This window comes from Budorcas taxicolor, chromosome 3 (genome assembly GCF_023091745.1).
Source record: "Budorcas taxicolor isolate Tak-1 chromosome 3, Takin1.1, whole genome shotgun sequence".
NCBI lineage: Eukaryota > Metazoa > Chordata > Mammalia > Artiodactyla > Bovidae > Budorcas > Budorcas taxicolor.
Genome location: NC_068912.1, coordinates 16,951,773 through 16,973,939, shown reverse-complemented (window position 1 = coordinate 16,973,939; position 22,167 = coordinate 16,951,773). Strand labels below are relative to the sequence as shown.

At 38.7% G+C, this 22,167-nt stretch overlaps 1 protein-coding gene across 4 annotated transcripts in view; it reads right to left on the bottom strand.

The window, feature by feature from the left end:
* Positions 1-22,167, bottom strand: part of GATAD2B (GATA zinc finger domain containing 2B) — a 78,916-nt gene that overhangs the window by 29,593 nt on the left and 27,156 nt on the right. For 2 of the 4 annotated variants that reach the window (XM_052636870.1, XM_052636873.1), the window contains exon 2: positions 21,304-21,345. The exons of 1 other annotated variant lie outside the window; for it this stretch is intronic. The gene's annotated coding sequence lies outside the window, so the exon portion shown is untranslated. Of the gene's footprint in view, positions 1-18,073; positions 18,138-21,303; positions 21,346-22,167 lie in introns of those variants that run through there. One more of the 4 variants, XM_052636872.1, reaches the window with a different exon arrangement.

Sequence of the window (22,167 nt, the reverse complement as noted above, 5' to 3'; positions counted from 1 at the left end):
ATTTAGAGGTAAAGTCGAAAACTTACTTTGAAATGATTCAGCAAAAATATGCATGTTACCTATCAATAAAGCAAATATGGCAAAACATTCATTGCTGACTCAAGATAGTAGTTGTAGGACTTCCCTGGTGGTCCAGGGGTTAAGAATCCACCTTGCAATGTAGGGGGACCTAGGTTTGATCCCTGGTCTGGGAACTAAGACCCCCATATGCAGGAGAGCAACTAAGCCCACGCACCACAACTAGAAAGCCCATGTGCCACAACTGCTGTAGCTCATGCACTGCAACTAGAAAGTCCAAGTGCCACAACAGAAGATCCCACGTGCAACTAACACCCGGCACAGCCAAAAACAGACAGACACATCAGATGAGAAATTTGGACTCCTCACTTCTTGCTTGCATATTTAAAAAAGAATAAACAGTATGTTTTATCAGTTCTGTTCAGTTACTCAGTCATGTCCTACTCTTTGCGACTCCATGGACTGCAGCATGCCAGGCCTCCCTATCCATCACCAGCTCCCAAAGTTGCTCAAACTCATGTCCATTGATGATGCCATCCAACTATCTTTTCCTCTGTCGTCCCCTTCTCCTCCTGCCGTCAATCTTTCCCAGCATCAGGGTTTTTTTCAGTAAGTCAGTTCTTCACATCAGGTGCCCAAAGTATTGAAGCTTCAGCTTCAGCTTCAGCATTGTCCTTCCAATGAATATTCAGGACTGATTTCCTTTAGAATTGAATGGTTTGATCTCCTTGCAGTCCAAGGAATTCTGAAGAGTCTTCTCCAACACCACAGTTGAAAAGCATCAATTCTTCAACACTCAACCTTCCTTATGGTCCAACTCTCACATCCATAAATGACTACTGGAAAAACCATAGCTTTGACTATAGGGACCTTTGTTGGCAAAGCAATGTTTCTGCTTTTGAATGCGCTGTCTATGTTGGTCAAAGCTTTTCTTCCAAGGAGCAAGCATCTTTTAATTTCATGGCTGCAGTCACCATCCACAGTGATTTTGGAGCCCCAAAAAATAAAGTTTGTCACTATTTCCATTGTTTCCCCATCTATTTGCCATGAAGTGATGGGGCCGGATGCCATCATCTCAGTTTTTTGAATGCTGAGTTTTAAGCCAGCTTTTTTACTCTCCTCTTTAACTTTCATCAAGAGGCTCTTCAGTTCCTCTTCGCTTTCAGCCGTAAGGGTGGTGTCATCTGCACATCTGAGGTCATTGATATTTCTCCCGGCAATCTTGATTCCAGCTTGTGCTTCATCCAGCCCGGCATTTATGTGCTTTGTAACTTTTTATAAATAGAACTTAAAAATATATACATAGCCCTGGCTTGCCTTGTCTGTGTGTTCTTTCGTAGAACAAAGATTCCCTTTTCAACTGTACACACTTAATAAAACTAATTGCATATTAATAAAATATGTAGACTAGTCATCAAGCCTACTATATTCATCTATTCAGGTTCAAAAGTGGAGTGGTAAAAAGGAAGAAAAGAGCGATATAGGGAGAGCTCAGACTACAGAATGCTATGGCGTTCAGAATGTGGCATCCTAGTAAACAAGTCCTCATGAAAATTATAAACAGAAAGTGCAGAAACTATCATTTGTTCTTACATTTTAAAAGAGTGCAAATTCTGGTCTGCTTTCTACCACTGGGAGACATCGGCCACAGGTCTACCAAGACCTGTTCACCTGCAGATAATGTGTTGCTGTGTTGAATCACTCAGTCGTGTCTGATTCTTTGTGACCCCATGGACTGTAGCCTGCCAGGCTCCTCTGTTCATGGGGATTCTCCAGGCAAGAATACTTGAGTGGGTTGCCATGCTCTCCTCCAGGGGATCTTCCCAACCCAGGGATCAAACTCAGATCGCCCACACTGCAGGTGGATTCTTCAGGTCTGAGTCACCAGAGAAGCCCAGATAATATGTTAAGTATCTTCAAGTGGGACAATCCAACAACACAGAAAAAAAGTTGAGGAAATGAAAACCTCCAACTCAATGAAGGGATCAAGTGAAGATTCTCTTCAAATCAAACTGTTCTGAGGCATCTAGTATGTACACAGTAGTAAGAAATACAAGCAATTCAAGGATTAATTCAAGGATCATACAGTAATTGAGAAATCTGGAGATGTGTTTACCCTCAGAGAAAAAGTGACCTAGTAATAAGAGTGTTAAAATGTGGATGACTTCAAGGACAGACTCTAGGTTTCAGACTAGATAGCTGGTTTCTTCCCCCTTCTTGCAAGATTCTTCTTGCTTCTGCCACACAAGTTACACAAATGTGAGGAGGAATCCTTTCCTCTATCAACCTTATTCTTTCTCTTTATTCTGTATTTACAATAGATATCACTTTTTAAATTAAGTTAGAAACTCTGAAGTCATGTGAGATGACTCCTTCCTACTTCACTCATTCAAACAAGTAATTTTTTTCATGGATTCTAATATACATATTTTTTCTCTATTTTAACCTCTGGTATCAGGGTGTATCTTATAACCAACAGCATTTGACAAGTGACAGTATTTCTTTCTTATTGGTTTATAAACTATTGATACATCTTAAAATCAATGGCATCTTCACATCTGCAGCAACGTGGATGGACCTAGAGCTTCTCGTACTAAGTCAGACAGAAAAACACAAATATCGTATGATATCACTTATATGTCAATTCTAATGAATGGCACAAGTGAACTTCTTTACAAAACAGAAAGACTCTCAGACACAGAAAACAAACATGGTTAACACAGGGGAAGGGGGCAAGGGAGGGATAGATTAGGAGCTTGGGATTAGCAGATACAAACTATTATATATAAAATAGATAAAGAAGTTACTATTGTATAGCACAGGGAATTATATTCAGTATCCTGTAATAAACTATAATGGAATAGAATATGAAAAAAATACATTTTTATGTATAACTGAATCACTCTGCTGTATACCAGAATCACAAGAATGTAAATCATCTACACTTCAATTTAAAACCAAGTATCAACAGCATCTTAGAGTCCATGAAATACAATATTTATGAAGCGCCTAACATTTATTATTAGTATTTTTCTAGGCATTGAGGATACAACAGTGAACAAAGTCTCTATCCTCATGGACTTCAATCCAGTGGGGGAAAAAAAACAATAAACAAATTAACAACATGAATAGGTAAAGTAGAGATAAGATCCCTGAAAAAAGTTAAGCAAGAAAAGGGGAAGGAGTGCCAGATGGGAGGAAGAGACTATTCTTAAAAACAGAATTGGGAAAGTCCTATCTAAAAAGGTTAACATTTGCACTAAATCCTAAGTTAAGTGAAGAAGTGAGCTCTGCATGTATCTGGAAGAGAATATAACAGGTAGAGAAAAAAGCAAGAATGCTGCTTGAGACAGAATGGTGCTTAGCATATGGCAGAAACAGTAAAAAGGTAACGATGAAGTGCCATCTCCAAGAAGGAGAGTGGCAGGACACGAGGCAGGAGAGGTAATCCAAGGGCCAAACCAAGGACATATCTTGAAAAAAGAGCCAACAGAAATGCTGGTGTACTGGATGAGAAGGATGAGAAAAAGTAGTAGTCAAGCATTACTCCAACACTGTTATCTCCACAATGAATGATGATGCTTTTTATGAAAATGGTGAATAACAATATGTTTGGAGGAAAAATGAAAAATGTAGTTCTAACATGTTAAGTCTGAAATGCCTATTAGACACAAGTCTACAGTTAAGAGGAGATGTTTGGGTGAAGATACAAATTCAGGAGTGATAAACACACAGACAGAATTTAAAGTCATGGGGTAGACAAAATCATTCAAGAAGTGAATGCAGGGACTTCCCTGGTGGTCCAGTGGTTAAAACTCCACGGTCCCAGTGCAAGGCGGCAGGGTGCAATTCCTAATCAAGGAACTATGTTTCAAATGCCAGACCGGTGCAACCAAATGAATAAACAAACAAAAAAACAAAAACAAAAAGGAGGAGAAGAAGAAGTGAATGCAAAGAAGAGAGGAAGTATCAGGGCTGAGCTTTGGGAGTACTCCAACATTTATAATTGAACAGAATATCTAGCAAGTAAGATTGAGAAGTGGTCTGTGAGGTAGGAAGAAAACCAGGAGAACATGGTGTCCTAGAAGCCAAGTGCCTTTTCCCCTACAAATCTAAATCTCTCTAAAAGATCTAAACATCTCTGGAGTCTCTCCACTCTTTCCAACTTTCCTGCCATCCCTTAATTCAGAATATCATCTTTTCTCTCCTAATCTATAGCAAATATTTTAAAAGATCTTATGGTCTCAGTACCTAAGTCCCTCGCCCCCAGCTTTCATTTTCCATATAGCCAGTAAAGTGATCTTTAGGAAAAAAAAAAGAATCCAGTCTCATTATCCCATCTTTAATATCAAAGACTCCCCATTATCAACAACACTGGCACACAGGTCCCTACCTCATCTTGTCCCAATTTCCCTTCGCAACCTTATCGTCTGCCACTCCTGCTCTTAAGTATTTCATGAGCTAGGCCCAACTACATATTCTTTCATTCTTCTGAGCTCTTCTGTATGCTACTTTCTTTCCCTAGTAAATCCTCCAACTCTTACTTTAAGACTACACAGATATTTCTTTTACTAATAGGGTGACAATATGTCTTGGTTGCACAGGACAGTCCCAATTTACACCTGGTGTGCCCTCCTGATGGTAACAATGATCCTTTCACCTTTAATAGTGCCATTCTGGAGGGTAAATTAGATGGTTGTCCTATCTATGAAAACTTCCCTGTTCCCCTAGGCAGTTTTTTCTCCCACTCCGTTCTCAAACCATTTTTGAACATGTCAGTACCTGTCTCATTACTGAATTACTCGTCCTTTTCCCTTTAAAAACTGTGAGCTCCCAGGGGGTCTGGAACCTTATGTATTACTCATTTTCTTATCTCTTGCACCTAATCTGTTCATAAAACACAGTCAAAAATGTCTGGTTTCAAGGAACTCTATCTCCTGTAAATACTCAGAAGAGAAGGTAGTCAGAGGAAAGAGTATGGTGTTGGGCAGCAAGTCTGAAACTGGGAGCCAGTCGGAAGAAGGGGTAATCTGTTCCAGGATTAACAGCAAAGGATAGATACAAGAAGAGGACAAGAAACTTCAACTCAAAAGAGGGCCTGCCACCAGAATGTTTTCAATCTATTAGAGAAATATGTTATACTTTCAAAAATTCTTATTTCAGGTACTACAAAGAAACATTCCAAAGTTACATGTTTAAAAAATATTAAAAAGCTACTAGAGTTCAGAAAAAGCCTGCACAAGTCTAGGAAAATGTGAAGCTGGAATTTAATCAGCTCAGGATACTGCCATCCTTATGGGGCAAAGATATAACTGAACAGTAAGCTCCTTACCATATCTCTATTTCTCTAGTTGCAAACAAAGTCCCTATACAATATTAATATGTTTAATAAATGCTTCTGATGATTAATATAACTTACATTAGTTTTTTCAGTCTGCAATGTACTCTTACACACATTACATTTTATATGAGGACAACATCTCTGTAAGACAGGCATAGTAGTAAAACTGTCTCAATTTTATAGATGAAGAAATCAGGCTTCCTGGGATTTGTAGAAGAGACTAGGTTTCTAGCTTGCCAGTTTCAACACAAACTCATCTTCACTTTCTGAAGAGCAATGCTATTCAAACTGTGGTCCACAGACTGGTGCTGGTCCATGAACTGTTTATTACCACTCTGCAACAAGATAAGCATAGAAATTCAGAGTAAGCATTTAGAAATTTTTATTTTAATTTGACAGAGTAATTTCATGCCTGTTGAATCTAACAATAAAAAATACTGGGCTTGAATCTGGATATCTCTTTTCCAGTAATTCATCCCATTATATTTACAAAAGTATTGGTCTATGCTATCTATATTAGAAAACCAAACAAAAAGTTGGTCCTTCATCACAGATGGTTTGGTGAAGTATCACCATTAAGGGCAATGTAGATCAATATGTCACTCATGGATGGAACTCAATAACTTTAACTTTGTCATTCTCCTTTTACTTTATATCCATGTTTTGCTAAGTATCATTTTAGACCCTGTATCAGAATTACTTTAGATACGTGTTTAAAATAAATCCTCCCAAGCCCATTTCAAAGTAATGAACTGGAATTTCTCAGTGAGGAGCCAAGAAATCTACATTTTATCATATTTTCCTGGTGTTTATTAGGCATTCCATATAGTTTAAGAATTGTTGTTCTAAACTTTCATAATAGAAACAGGCAAGTAAGTAACCTAGGGAATATGTAATTAAATAAAGGAATAGAATGGGAAATTCTTGAAGAGATGGGAATACCTGTCTCCTGAGAAACCTGTATGCAGGTCAATAAGCAACAGGTAGAACCGGACATGGAACAGTAGACTGGTTCAAAACTGGAAAAGAAGTATGTCAAGGCTGTATATTGTCACCCTGCTTATTTAACTATATGCAGAGTACATACATCATGTGAAATGCTGGGCTGGACAAATCGCAAGCTATAATCAAGATTGCTGGGAAAAATATCAATAACCTCAGATATGCAGATGACACTACCCCAATGGCAGAAAGCAAAGAGGAACTAAAGAGCCTCTTAATGAAGGTGAAAGAGGAGAGTGAAACAGCTGGCTTAAAACTCAACATTCAAAAAACTAATATCATGGCATCTGGTCCCATCACTTCATGGCAAACAGATGGGGAAAAATGGCAACAGTGACAGACTTTATCTTTTGGGGTTCCAAAATCATTGGGGATGATGACTGCTGCCACGCAATTAAAAAATACTTGTTCCTTGGAAGAAAAGCTATGACAAATTTAGACAGTGTATTCAAAGGCAGAGACATCACTTTGCTGACAAAGGTCCGTATACTTAATGCTATGGTTTTTCCAGTAGTCATGCACGGATGTGAGAGTTGGACCATAATAAGGAAGGTTGAGTGCTAAAGAACTGATGCTTTCAGACTGTGGTGCTGGAGAAGACTCTATTTAGAGTCCCTTGGACAGCAAAGAGAGCAAACCAGCAAAGAAATCAACCCTTAATACTCACTGGAAGGACTGACGCTGAAGCTTAAGTTTCAATACTTTGGCCATTTTATGCGAAGAACTGACTCCTTGCAAAAGACCCTGATGCTTGCAAAGATTGAAGGCAGGAGGAGAAGGGGGTGACAGAGGATGAGATGGCTGGATGGCATCATCGACTCAATGGACATGAATCTGAGCAAACTCGAGGAGATAGTGAAGAACAGGGAAGCCTGGTATGCTGTGCAGTCCATGGGGTTGCAAAGAGTCAGACACAACTAAGCAACTGAACAACAAGGAGTTAACCACGTTTTTCCAATCTCCTTCAGAACTTATCTATTACATTCCATTCTTCTTTGGGCAAAGTAGAGAAAATGTAGGCTTTCTTTAGGAATGTTATACTTAAAACAATATTTAAATAATAGTTAAAAGAAGAAAACCAAAAAAAAAAAAAATTCCGTTTTATTCGAGGGCACCAGTAACAACAGGTGGTAGGAGAGAGGAGTTTTAAATTAAATGGTTGTGACTTTTCACACTATTCAGAAAAACATAATCTCTTAGCTACATTTCATACACATTACTCAGGAGAGCCTTTTCTCAGATAAATGGTTTTTTCAAGTGATATATTCACCACACAAATTTGAAAACAGTTGGGGGAAGTGCACTTCAATAGGAAGCAAAGTAACATGGTGTGTATCAGGGACAAAGGAGCAGGGGAAATAGAAAGGTGAATAACATTTGAGTGAGGCTAAATATTAAAACTGTGGGCTAAGAACCATAGAAACAACACTTCATTTAACTCTCAAAACACTCCAATGAATTCCATATTATCTCCAGCCTATGAATGAAGTAACTGAGACTTAGAAAGGCTAAATATACCTGTCTAAAGTGATATAATACATAGGATCGTGTGCGCATGCTCAGTCGTGTCTGACTCTGCGACCCCATGGACCATAGCCCGCCAGGCTCCTCTGTCCAAGGAATTTTCCAGGCAAGAATATTGGAGTGGGTTGCCATTTCCTCCTTCAGGGAATCTTCCTGACCCACAGATTGAACCTGCAAGTCCTGCATTAGCAGGTGGATTCTTTACCACTGAGCCACCTGGGAAGACCCTACAAATATATAGGCAAGCCATGATTAAAACCTATCACCATACCAAGGAAGTGGGTTTTCAACTCTCATGTCAATTTTTTTTTAATTGATGGTGGCCACCTGTAACATTCTATCAGGAAAGACTTATTCAATCACTGTCTGCCATAGGTGAGTGTGAGTGATAGTCGCTCAGTTGTGTCCAACTCTCTGCAATCCATGGAATTCTCCAGGCAAGAATACTGGGGTGGGTTGTCATTTCCTTCTCCAGGGGATCTTCCCAACCCAGGAATTGAACATGGGTCTCCTGCACTGCAGGCAGATTCTTTACCATCTGAGACACCAGGGAAGCCTACTAGTAAGAAACATTTCTAAGTATAAAGACAGGTCAACTTAAAAAGTATCAGCAGATACATGCTTGACTTTATGATATACAGATGATACATTACAATACGTAATGAATCCATACACCTTTTCCAAAGGAATACACGAGACAGAAGCAGCAATAAATTATAAGTGACAATCATCAATCAGCTGAAATAATTTAGATGAAGCTTCTCTCTCTCTCGAAGAGATGGGGACTGGCCAAGTGGTCAGGATGGAACTACAATGTGCTTTTAACTTTGTATGAAGAATAAAATTCAGTTCCATGTTGCTGAACACAGTTCTGTTTTTGCCAAATAAATCTTCTACTTCAATTACTGTCTGAATGCTTTACTAAAACTCCACCATAGGTACAACATATGAGAACAGCAGTGCACACACACAAATTATTTACCATATACACACTCCCATAATCAGAGTAGTAAAACCAGAGATATTTTAATTCAGTGGCCTGTGAGGGTAACCATTTTTTTTGCACTTTGAGGAAATAAGAGCTGGGGGGTGGTCATGAAAGGGCAGTGGCAGTGATCTGTAAGCCCTAGGAGAGTCTCACAAATGTTTCTGGCTTCACAAAAATTTCTCCAGAATATCCCTCAAGGATATTTACAGCTCTGTATACTAAATTAGTCATAACAGAGAAGGGAGAACGTTATAAGTAGTAACCTAGCCAAATATTTATTCCACAAAAGTAAGTCTAACAAATTTCTCTTAATGAAAATTCTTGTACTTTAAAGGGGCAAACATAACCATGCAATTAATTCTACCTCACTGGGGCTTCAGAGATTAATAGGCTCATGCCTACTACCTGCAAATGTGAGCTGAATGAACTGCAATTTGAGTTCCACCAAACCGGATATTGTATTTCTAGGTCCTGCCAAAGATCACAGACCAATGGTTCTGTACTGCACATCTCCAAACTACCCTGATGCACACCAGATAGCCAACCTCCTTCCAAGCTATCTAATGCTTCCTACAGCCAATCATTTCCAGCAACTAACTCGACACTTTCCTAGGATGGAAGCTCTCTACCTCAGTTTCCTAAAGGAACTTAAACATATACAAACCAAACTGCAAAACAAATTCCTCAAACGGGGGTAAAACCCCTAAGGAAAGACAAAATGGCTATAGAGTATGTTAGATGCGACAAAGAGTGAAGCTATCTTCTAATGTACCATTTTATTGGATAGACACTTCCATATAATCCTGGAGATAACAATCTCTGGTATTCATCACTTGATGGAATAGAAAAGGTTGTGGACGAGGGCTTAAGAAGAGTATGCATCAATGTGAATATCTAAGCCCTATCAACTATTTCTTTTTCTTTAAATAATTATTTTTATTCATTTGTCTGCAGCGGGTCTTAGTTGACCAGGGATTTAACCCAGGCCCCCTGCATTGGGAGCGTAGATTCTAAGCCACTGGACCACCAGGGTAGTACCCTCTATTAACTATTTCTCATTAAAAGGAGGTTTAGAAAACAGGGAACCAAGAGAGACCACCTGATCTCAGCATAGGACACAGAACACAGCGTAGCTTATACTACAGTGTATCTACAATAAATCTAGCAATATTATCAATCATAGGTTAGAAATAAACGTGACCCAACTATAGAAGACACTGGCAGATTACTAGTGAGTTGACCAAAATGTTCATTTGGGTTTTTCCAGGGACTGTCACAAGTATCATTAAAGCTGTTACAAAGCCCCAAGCCTGCAAAGAAAGAAGCTGAGATCCAAAGAAACCATAATTCACTTTTATCAACTTTCTGCTGAGTCAAGACGTACTCTCCAAATGAAAGATGCAAAAACCACATATATGACACAATCAGAATCTGTCCTGGGTTTACCTGGTGGCTCAGTGGTAAAGAATCCACCTGCCAGTGCAGGAGACACAGGTTCGATCCCCGGTTCAGGAAGATCCACATGCATAAGCCCGTGTGCCACAACTATTATTAAGCCTGTGCTCTAGAGCGTGGGAACCGCAACTACCGAACCTGTGTGATGCAACTACTTAAACTTGTGTGTCCTTGAGCCTGTGCTCCGCAACAAGACAAGCCAATGCAATGAGAAACCTGTACTCATTGCGTCGTACTTAAATTGATCTACACTGAAACCAAAGGCACATTAACCCTTTCACCTAAATCTTGACTCATTTTTCTGATACAGCATGCATTTGCTTATTTTTGCTTTTCTCCTTCCTCCATTAACTTATAAACACCATGGAGTGAGGAATCTGTCTATTTTATTCACTGCTATTATCCTCAGTTTTGAGATAACTTCCTGGAATGTAAAAGACAAAACTAAACAAAACCACTCAATGATTTTCTGTTAAATGAATAACTGGACCCTTCATCTGCATGATGCTTTGGTAGGGGAAGAGGGAGCAGATGAAACTGAGCAAACGGTATACAGTTCTAACTTAAGCAGAACTGATTCATTTCTACTATTTCAGGATTATTCAGCCTTCTTACTAGTTGGAAGACTTCTGATGATTATTCTCCGTATAAACATCTTCCCATTTCTAGAGCAAGAAGCCTCAACCCCTGTACAATATCCCACCCACCCTCATTCTAGGTAATCCGTTCAGTTTTGGCTTTGCATTTTTCATTTTCATTCACCTCCTTGGGTCATATTAGAGAAAGTTATGGATCAGATACACATATATGGGTAATCAACACCAGGGCACCAAGAGCTCCTAAAATTATTTTTGTGACTATGATTTTAGAATGGGAAAATATCAACACAGGGCATCTTCAATAAAGAAGAACCTTAAGACCCTTACGGGCTTCCCTTATGGTTCAGCTGGTAAAGAATCCGCCTGCAATGCGGGAGACCTGGGTTCGATTCCTGGGTTGGGAAGATCCTCTGGAGAAGGGAAAGGCTGCCCACTCCAGTACTCTGGCCTGGAGAATTCCATAGACTGTATAGTCCATAGGGTCACAAAGAGTCAGACACGACTGGGTGACTTTCACTTTCACTTTCAGACCCTTACAGCAGGAAACAACAGCTTCTCAGCTGGCTTCCTGCTGTTTCAATTTATTTTCTATTAAATCTGATAAGCCTTCTTGAATATAATACTTTCCACTACTACTTACTACCTGGCCCCCTCTACTCTGCCCACCTAATCAAGTTACTCTGCCCCAATCTTCCAAAAGACAGCCTCACTTTACATATGTATACATTACTCTCCTAGTCCTTCCCCTGACACACTTCTAAGTATAAATTCCTGTTCTTTATCTGATAAAACATATTCCTGAGTTAATTAATCCTATCTAAGTACTTATTCTTCCAATGTCTTGACACTGCGGCTCACTGCCCATCAAAACTGGTTCCTCCTCCTCCTTCCACAGTAATGGAAATACTGGCTACCCTAGATGTTCGGCTTATTACATACATTTCCTAGGTTCCATTGGTGATTGTTAGGCTAAATTCTTGCCAATGGAATACAGAGAAAGTATTATGTGCTACTTTCAGCCTAATAACTATAAAAAGCGGGCAAACTCGTTCATGTTTTTCCCATTCCTATTGGCTGCCACATAGTTTCAAGCCTGCAGACAAGGACAATACCCTAGAAATTGATCCTCCTGCTAGTGGTATCAACATTTCTTGGGAATTTGTTGGATATACAAACTCCATTCCATATCCATGAATCAGAAATTCTGATGATAGGGACTAGGAACTTTCTTTTATGCTTTAACAAGTCTTCCAGGTAACTCTGATGCACACTACAGTATGAGAATCATTGTTCTAGAGATCAGCAGGTAAATCAGTATAAAAGAACCTGAGTTCCTGAATTGCCACATGAAACAACAGAGTATCAGGACGCAATCACTTTGGGCAATTACAAAGTGTTTTACAAAGTGTAATTACAAATTTACAATTTGTTTCCAATTGTAAAAAATACTTTCTATTATATTTTGAGGTCTTGCATTTTTATCTCTGTTGCAACTGTTAGGCATATTCTCCCAGTTTTTAAAACTTTTTGGTCACAGGATCCCTTTAAGAGGACACTCCTAGGGACTTCCCGGGTAGTCCAGTGGCTATGACTTCCTGCTCCCAATGCCTGGGTTTGACCCCTGGTCAGGAAACTAGATCCTACATACCGTAACTAAAAGAGTCTGCATGTTGCAACTAAAGGTCCCATATGTCACAATGAAGATCCAAGACCCTGTTGTGGCAACTAAGGCCTGGCGCAGCCAAATAAATTAATATATATATATATATATATATATATATATATATATCAAAGGACACTCTTAAAAATTAAAACTCCAAAGAGAGTTTGCTTGTAGGCTATAATATCAATAGTTACAATATTAGAAATTGAAACAGAATTTTTAAAGTTATCAATTCATTAAAAAATAAGCCCACATTCCACATTAATATTAATATATCCTTTATTACAAAATAACTATTTCTCCCAAAAAAGAACAATTTAGTGATACTAGTGGCATTATTATACAATTTTGCAAATCTTGTTAATGTCTGGCTTAAAAGACAGCTGGATTCCCATAGCTGTTGCTGCATTCAATCTGCTGTGATATATTGTTTTAGCTGAAGTATATGGAGAAAAACATCTGGTCTTAAACAGATACATAGTTAGAAAAGGAAGGGTATTTTTTTAAAAAGTCTTTAATGAATTCACTATTTAAAAAACTTTTTTAGCTCTGAAATGATTTTAAACTTAGAGAAAAGTTGCAACAATAGTTTTGAGAAGTCCTATACACTCTTCTTTCTGTTCTCCCTAATGTTCATATCTTTTAAAAAATTATTAAAATTGAAATATTTTTAAATTAAATTTTAATTAAAGTATAACTGCAGTGCAACATCTTTTATAACCAGAGTATAACATTCTGAAACCAGGAAATGAACAGTGTTAATACAATACTATTAACTACTCTACAGGCCTTATGCAAATTTCACCAGTTTTCCTACTCATAGCCTTTTCAGATCCAAGATACAATCCACAATCCCACATAGTATTTAGTTGTCATGTCTCTTTGGTCTCCTCCAACCTGTGACAGTTCACTAGTATTTTTTTCTTAAATAATGTTTATTTGTCTCTATCAGGGTCTTAGTTGCAGCACATGGGATCTTTGTTGCGTCATGTGGGATCTTCCACTGTGGTCTATGGACTCTCTGTTGTGGCACACAGGCTCTCTAGCTGAGGCATGAGGGCTTAGTTGCTCCAAGCCACGTGGGATCTTAGTTTCCTGGCCAGGGATCAAACCCACATCCCCTGCATTACAAGGTGGATTCTTAACCACTGGGCCCAGGGAAGTCCTTTATTAGTCTTTCTTTACTTTCAAATTTTTGAAGAGCACTAGCCAGTTCTTTTGCAAAATGTCTTTCACTTTGGATTTGTGTGATGTCTTCACATGATTACACTGAGGCTATGCATTTTTGGCAATGTCACAAAAGTGATGGTGTGCCCTTTTCAGTATATCAGGAAATATGTGGTGTTGATATACTGAACTATGGGTGTTGTTAACTTTAATCACTTGACTGAGGTGGTGTCTGCCAGGCCTCTCCACTGAAAAGTTATTATGGGAGATAGCAGGGGGATCCATTAAATTCCATTTTGCATCAAATTTCCACCCACTAATTTTAATATCTATAGATAATACTTGCCTGCAACAATTATTAGTACTTGCCAGATGTTTCAAAAATTCTTATATGTTAATCTGAATTTTTACTGTAATAAACAGCTGTCCTCATTTCCCCATTTATTCAAGTATTTATTTACCACAATATGGACTGTGGACATTTATCTTATTCCATGGTTTATAATCCATTATCTTTATTTATTTTACTCTTCAAATTGTCCCCAGATTTGGTCACTGGCAGTTCCTTCATGTTGGCTCCCCATTTTTTTTTTTTTTAAAGCATTTCATTACTTTCTGGTACCACATGATATTTCAGACTCATGTGAATTTTTTCTCTTCCTTAGTCATTTCTCCAAGGAGTTCTGGTTCCTTTTATTTCAGACTGGCATCTAGAAACCAAGAACTGATGTCAAATGTGCTCACTGCTATGGTGAACAAGGAAATACACACACGCACACATAAACACACATCTGTATCTTTTTCTATATTTATCTGTATATATGCGCATAAGTATATATACAGATTAAAACTCATATGAGTTCCTACTGATGTGTGTGTGTTAGTCACTCAGTTGTGTCTGACTCTTTGGGACCCCATGGACTGTAGCCAACCAGGCTCCTCTGTCCAGGGAATTCTCCAGGCAAGAAAACTGGAGCGGGTTGCCATTCCCTTCTCCAGGGGATCTTCCTGACCCAGGGATCGAACCCAGGTCTCCTGCATGGCAGATTCTTTACTGTCTGAGCCACCTCATATTGATGAGGGATACTCTAGTACTCTTTTTTAATTGGTCAGAATTTTGGATATGTTCATTTTTGATACAGTCAAAGCTCAATACACATGGGCAAAGGACTTGAATAGAGATTTATCTAAAAGATACACTAATGGTCAAAAAGCACATGAAAAGATGCTCAACATCATTAGTCATTAGAGAAATGAAAACCAAGACCAGAATGAGATACCAATTCATACCTATTAGAGTGACTACTGGAGAAAGAAATGGCCACGCACTCCAGCACTCTTGCCTGGAGAATTCCATGGACAGAGGAGCCTGGCCAGCTACAGTCCATGGAGTCACAAAGAGTCGGACACTACTGAGCGACTAACATTACATTACATTTGGATGACTATAATCAGAAAGTTGAAAGTAAATGTTGGTGAGAATGTGGAGAAAGTATAATCCTAGTATACTGCCAGCAGGAATATAAAGTGGGATATCTGTTTTGGAAAATGGTTTAGCAGTTCCTCAAAAAGTTAGGATTATCAAAAACAGAATTACGTTTGTCCCAGGAATTCCATTCACAGGTAAAGAACTGAAAACAGGTATCCAAACAAAAACTAGTACAAAATGTTCACAACAGCATTATTCACAATAGCTAAAAAGGTGGAAATAATCCCAATTGTGAACTGACAAATGAATAAGCAAAATGTAGTATATTTCCAGTGGATATTATTCAGGCATAAAAAGGAATAAAGTACTGATACATGCTACAACATGGATGAATCTCAAAAACATTATACTAATACTAACGGGAAGCAAATGCTTAATGGGCACAAGTTTCCTTTTGGAGTGATGAAAATGTTCTGGAATTTGACTTAGGTAGTGGTTGCAAAACTGTGAATGCACTAAACACCACCAAATTATACAACTTAAAATAGTTAATTCAGTTAAGTGAATTTTACTTCAATTAAAAAAAAATCAACCAGTTTCTAAAGGTTAGCTGCAAAGTGAAATCTGAAATTTTATAAATAAACTTTTCATACTGTTATTTTAAAATCCACTGTCTTATACTCTCTGAATGGATCTTTTATTCAAGCAGCATATTTTTACAACATGCATTGATCATCTGAAAACTTCTGGTCCACTAGAGGTCATTCTGGTCATCTAGAGGTAAATTTCAAATGCCAATACAGTTCATTATTTTATATATATATATATATATATATATATATATATTTAATCACATTTGTCCATACCACAACCACTCTCATCAGAAAAGTATTTAAGTCCTAGAAGCTGTCAAACTCATGGTTTAATTTTTACTTGAATTTTATCATGAGGCACAAATACAGTTAGGTGCTTTCCTTGAAAAATTCAAGAATATGTCTGCCAAAAACCTAAATCTAAAGATCATAGTTCACAGATTATTCTTTTCTTTTTTTAAAACTTTTTTAGGCCATGCCATGTGGCATGGGGAATCTTAATTCCCCAAGCAGAGATTGAACCCATGCCTCCTGCATTGGGAGACGCTTTCACCACTGGACTACCAGGGAAGTCCTGGATCAATTAACAAGTAAAAACAATGTTCTATGAAGAAAGCAGCTAGGTAGCTTGCAACCTGATTTCACTATTCCTTGAGGTAAACACTGTACCTCAATATGTAGCAAAAGTGCTTTATAAGGATTTCTCACTTTATCACACAAAATATTTGAAACCCATGTTCTGAAAAGTCATGATTAAATAAAATTTATTTTTATTGCTTCAAGAACATTCTTAAGTGAAACAAGATTTTGTTTTTTTCTAAATCGGCAAATTTAAACTGCATGGCAATGAAGAATGACTACTGGAGTACTGTGTTGATTCGTCATACTAAGGCATCAGAGCAGTTTTACTCACCACTGCTTCTGGATCATCAGTGCAAGTGTCAACAAAGGGAAAAAGGCAAAATAATGCCTCTGTATTACTGTGAAATAGCTTTCATCACGAGACTCCCTGTAAGGGTCTCAGGGATCTTCAGGAGTCTGTAGACCACACTTTGAAAACTCTTGGCCTACTCTAACTAACCCATTACTTTAACAGGTAACCTATCAATTCACACTATTTTTCAGATTTAATGCAAACTCCTTGGCAGCAAATCTCTCTTCTTTCTTTGTACTTCCCTTATTACCCACTACTATGAAATGCCCTGACAGACCATGAAAGTACTGTTATTGCTTAACCAACTCCAAATGGTACTTTCCTTCACCTAACTCATATCAGCTACATCAATGGACCTCTTCCCACTATTCCCCACACTATAAAATCTAATTCCTAAAAACCTAAGATGATTAATTCTTCTAGCTTATTTTAATTACTTCCCTCTTGATTTCCAGAACTTGCTTTCTGGCTCACTTTTCTAGGAAAAAAAACCAAAAACAACAGACTCTTGATCTAGAAGTCTGCAAACTTTTTCTGTAAAGGGCCAGATAATAAATATTTTAGACTCTGTGGGCTAACTTCTCAACTCTGCTGCTGTAAGCAAAAGTGTGTAACTGTGTTCTAATAAAAGCTGATTTATAAAAACAGGCAGTAGCTGTAGTTTCTGACTGACTCCTGATCTAGGCTCTTCCAACATATAGGTTAATCAACCCAGTGTAACACAAAAGATGCCAAAAGTTTAAAAAAGAGATAGTTATTATTTGCTAAGCACTGTGCTAAGTGCTTTACAATGCATTATCTCATTTAAATCCTTTAAAGGAGGGCTTTAATAATTTAAGTAATTCTCCTTTTACACAGAGAAAACAAAAACAGGTAAGTAACTTTTCAAGGTCTTAGTCTGTAAATAGCTAAGCCTTAGTCTGTAAATAGCTAAGACCTGTGTTTGAGGTCTCTCTTACTGCAAGGCCTATGTTTCTAATCATCAAACTATTCTATCTTTCCAAACTGTTAAGACAGTAATTCTAAATGAAAGCAGACACACCATCACTGTTTACCTGTTGAGTTTAGTACACAAGGCTTGGCTCACATCCTTGAATGAAGAGCCTATATGACCTTGTCTTAGATGATACACTGTTAGGTCTAACAATATATACCAAGGACCATAAAGACTCCTATGTTTAAATGTGACAGATTAGGATGTCCTGCCTAAAAAAAAAACTAATGAATAGGAGGTAAGCAGCCCTCTCCCACTGTCATCTTATAATAAATCAGCCCAAATATATTATTTTATACTAACATATTTTATAAAAATTTATTATAAAGAATTATAGTAAATCAGTTTAAAAGTTCTGATACATACCGAAAAGAGGCTGACAGACATTAAAAAAGTTAGAATGAAGGAGACAAGAGGTGGTCAAAAGGCATATTTTACACTCTTCAAAACTACTCTTCAGTCACTCCTGAACAGTAACTAGGGCCTATGGGAATTAAGAAAAAAAATCTGTCCATTAATAGAATCTGTTAACTTATGTCTCACTGATTATGTAACTATCTTAACCATAACATTATCCTTACTAATCTGCTTCCCAGTACAAAGAGAAAAGTTACAAGTTAAAGACTGCAAAAAGATATTCTATGAAACCTATCAGTCTAATAAGCAAGCATCACATATAATTAAAACAATATTATATTTACACACCTGTAAAATGGCTGGTTCCCATGGAGAGGATTACAAAATAATAGTGTAAGAGGATAATATCAACTCAAAAACACAATTATTACCTCTAAGAACTAGGGAATCACACAACTCTGAATGAATCTTTATCTAGCCTCTATGTTTGAGCTTCCCTGGTGGCTCAGATGGTAAAGCGTCTTCCAGCAATGCGGAAGACCTGGGTTCAATTCCTGGGTTGGGAAGATCCCCTGTAGAAGAAAACGGCAACCTACTCCAGTACTCTTGCCTGGAAAATCCAATGGACGGAAGAGCCTGGTAGGCTACAACCCATGGGGTCGCAAAGAGTTGGACACGACTGAGCGACTTCACTTTCACATGTTTGAGCTAGGCTGGTCTCTGTTGCTATTTTGTCTTTTAGTATTCAACTAACAGTGGAAGTGGGGGCGGGGGGGGGGGGGTGCGGGGAGAGAATCTCTCTTAATTCAAAATAGACATTTGGAAGAGTAGACTTCAACTACTTGTGGTGGGGAAATAACTGAGGGCAGACTAGGGAATAAGCAGGCCAGCCACTCTGCTAAGTCCCAACCAGCAACCCTCAAAGTACAACTTCATATGCACCTCCTAACACTTGCACCAAAACTTACATATCAAAGAGAAAAATATACACAGTATACTAAAAGACTGTTGCTTGTGAAAATTTGGCAAGAACACAAATTCATGGGCTATAATACAAAGAATCAAAAAGACTCCAAACTGTCTGGTGGTCCAGAAGTTAAGAATCCACCTGCCAATGCAGGGGACATGGATTCAATCCCTGGTCCAGGAAGATTTCACATGCCACAGTGCAACTAAACCCGCAGGCTGCAACTAATGAAGCCCGCATACTCTAGAGCCTGAGCTCCATTAGAAGAGAAGTCACAAACTCCAACTAGAGAGCAGCCCCCGCTTGCTGCAACTAGAGAAAGCCCATGCGCAGCAACAATGACGCAGCACAGCCAGAAATAAATAAAATTAATTTAAAAAAAGACTGAATTAAGCAATTTCCTCTAGACTGCAACAAGACAGACCTTATTATAGGATGTCGTGTCCAACTCTTTGCGACCCTAAGGACTGTAGCCCCCTAGGCTCTTCTGTACATGGGATTCTCCAGGTAAGATTATTGGATACTGGAAGAGGGTTCCCATGCCCTCCTCCAGAAGATCTTCCCCACTCAGGGATTGAATCGCGTCTCCTGCATGGCAGGAGGATTCTTTATCCACTGACCCACCTGGGGAGCCCCTATTCCAGGATAAACTAGTTCAAAAGTTCTCTCACTCCAAACTCTCCTTATCTACTTACTGCACATCAGCACTATCATTCCAAACAGTCAAGCAGGAGCAAAAATAAACTTACAAAAAATGACTGGCTGGACCAGGTCTTGAATGCAGCATGCAGAATCTTAGTTCCCTGACCCGTAACAGAACCCAGGCCCCCTGCATTGCTAGTGTGGAGCCTTGCTAGCCACTGGACCACCAGGGAAGTCCCAGTATGACATTCTTTTATTCACTAATATACTTTATTTCACATTTCCATTTAACATAAGAGCTTTTCATATATATGTAACACATCTAAGAAAAACATAAAGAGAAATTAAGAAAAAAGGAACTGTGGTAAATTGGTGGTAAATTGAAATACAATGTCTAAATGAGCTCTTAATGACCAATGAAAGATTCAATCATGCCAACTGAATTCCAAAACTGTAACACCTGCAATATCTGGAAGCTTAGATCTTTCTTTTTCCCTTTCAAGAACTATTTGACCTTCTCTTTGAACAACCCTAACTGCAGCAGATGGCAGGGGGAGACTACTGCATTTTTATAATATACTAAACAAAAAACAACAATAAATAAAGAAAATATGGGGGGGGCAGATTCAAAGGAAAAGCTAATATATAATTTGCTCTGTGACAAGGCCTTTTGCTTCTCCTTAACAGCACCTCCCCCCTACCCCATACTCTTGGCAATCCTGAATGATTTGAAACAGTTTGGGAAAAAGTATCTAACAAATTACAGCTGTTAAATTCAGGAGGCATTTCTCTTCCACTCACCCCTCTTCCTCAAACACACACACCTGCATTGGGACAAGAAGAGTCAGAACAAACTGCTTCAAGTCCCAAAAGAGTTACACTTCACTAGAACATGGTCACTACCACCTGGACAGAGAAGCTCTCATTGTGCCACAACAAAAGTATCTTTTTAAAAAAATAAGGATGGCTAGGGAATAAGTGTGTATTTATATCAAAAGGGTATTTTTCTTGCTCTAAGCCTTCCCCTTTTCCTGGTCCATTAGCCCAAATAAGCAGAGATGACGCAGACTTCCTTATATAATAGTCTGTGATTTCCTAGACTGCAGGCCTTTCCCTTTGTGTTCTGTATACACTTACACACGCGAGCGCGCGCACATTCTCATTGCTTTGCAGCCCTTGGCATGATGCCAGCACTCAGTCAGCTGGTCGACTCCATTCACAGAGCAGGGTTGGAGCTGACATGGAAAAGGGGGGGTGGGGTGGGTAGTGAGGGTAAGGGGGAGCTAGAACCATCACTGCTATAGACAAAAGAAATTTTAAAAAAGAAAAAGACCTTAACATAACATTCCTCTCACAGCTTCAGCTCAAAGAAAACTAGAATCCAGAAACCATTACAAAAAGCAAAAAAATGAAGCAGAGGGGTTGAGAATCAAAATCGAAAGGGGGTTTGTATGAGAACAATTATTCCGCAATAAATTTTTTAAAGCAATGGTATTTATTATTTCAATTCCATCAGAAACCTCAGCATATCACCTTCTACATGTAGTGAGGAAAAGATTGTGAAGAATTCAGTTTCTGCTTTTAGAAAAAGAAAGAAGGGGGCTGGGGCAAGACAGTTAAATGTACTTACAGGTATACATTTTTCTGCTCCCTCCTCTAGCTGCCAGGAAAGCTGGAGACAAGAAAAGGGGGGGGGGGACAGAAAAAGGAGGGAAAAAAGGAATAAGAGATGGGTTTAGGTTTTTGTTTTGTTTTGGGGGGAGGGGGGAGAGGTTCCCTTTCTCTCTTCTATCGTAAGAGAAGCTCTTTCTACAGCACAGGGGCGGCCCCATACGTGCCAGCCCCCTTGAGAGACCTGCACAAACCCGGTTTCCAAGCGGGCACTGCCCTGCCAATCACATGGCGTACTGTTATATTAAACAAAAGAAACAGGGGGATGCTTACTTTTACCCATGATGCCTAGCGGGGGCAGGAGCGGGGGGGGGGGGGGGGGGGGGGAACCAGTTGTAGCCGGTTTGTAACCTCAGGACATGGATTATCTCTTAATTTTTAAAAGTCATTTGTGGTACAAAAGTCAGTCAGTATCCCCACCCTAACTATCACCCCCATTATTCTGGCCTAGTGCCAAACTTTGCCTTCATTCATGAGAGCTAGTTTCCTCTCAAATCATGGTGCTTTAACTGTTTAGTTTCCAAAGCCAACATCCAAGACAGGAAATCAAAGCATCAACACCAAAACATACCCCAAATTACAAAAAAACAAAGAAATATTGCCAACGAAGCTCCTTTTCTTTATTCCTTATTGCTAGTGCTAGGGAAAAGACACTGATAAGACTGTAGATGTATTCACTAAAGATTTTTTTCCTTAAGTTGTCTCACAGGTATTTACCCCTATCAATTAACACCACTCAGGACAGCTGAATTCACATTTAACAAAAATCATATATCAAGGTTTCACAGTGAAGTAGTCATAACAGTATACACAAACTATAAAA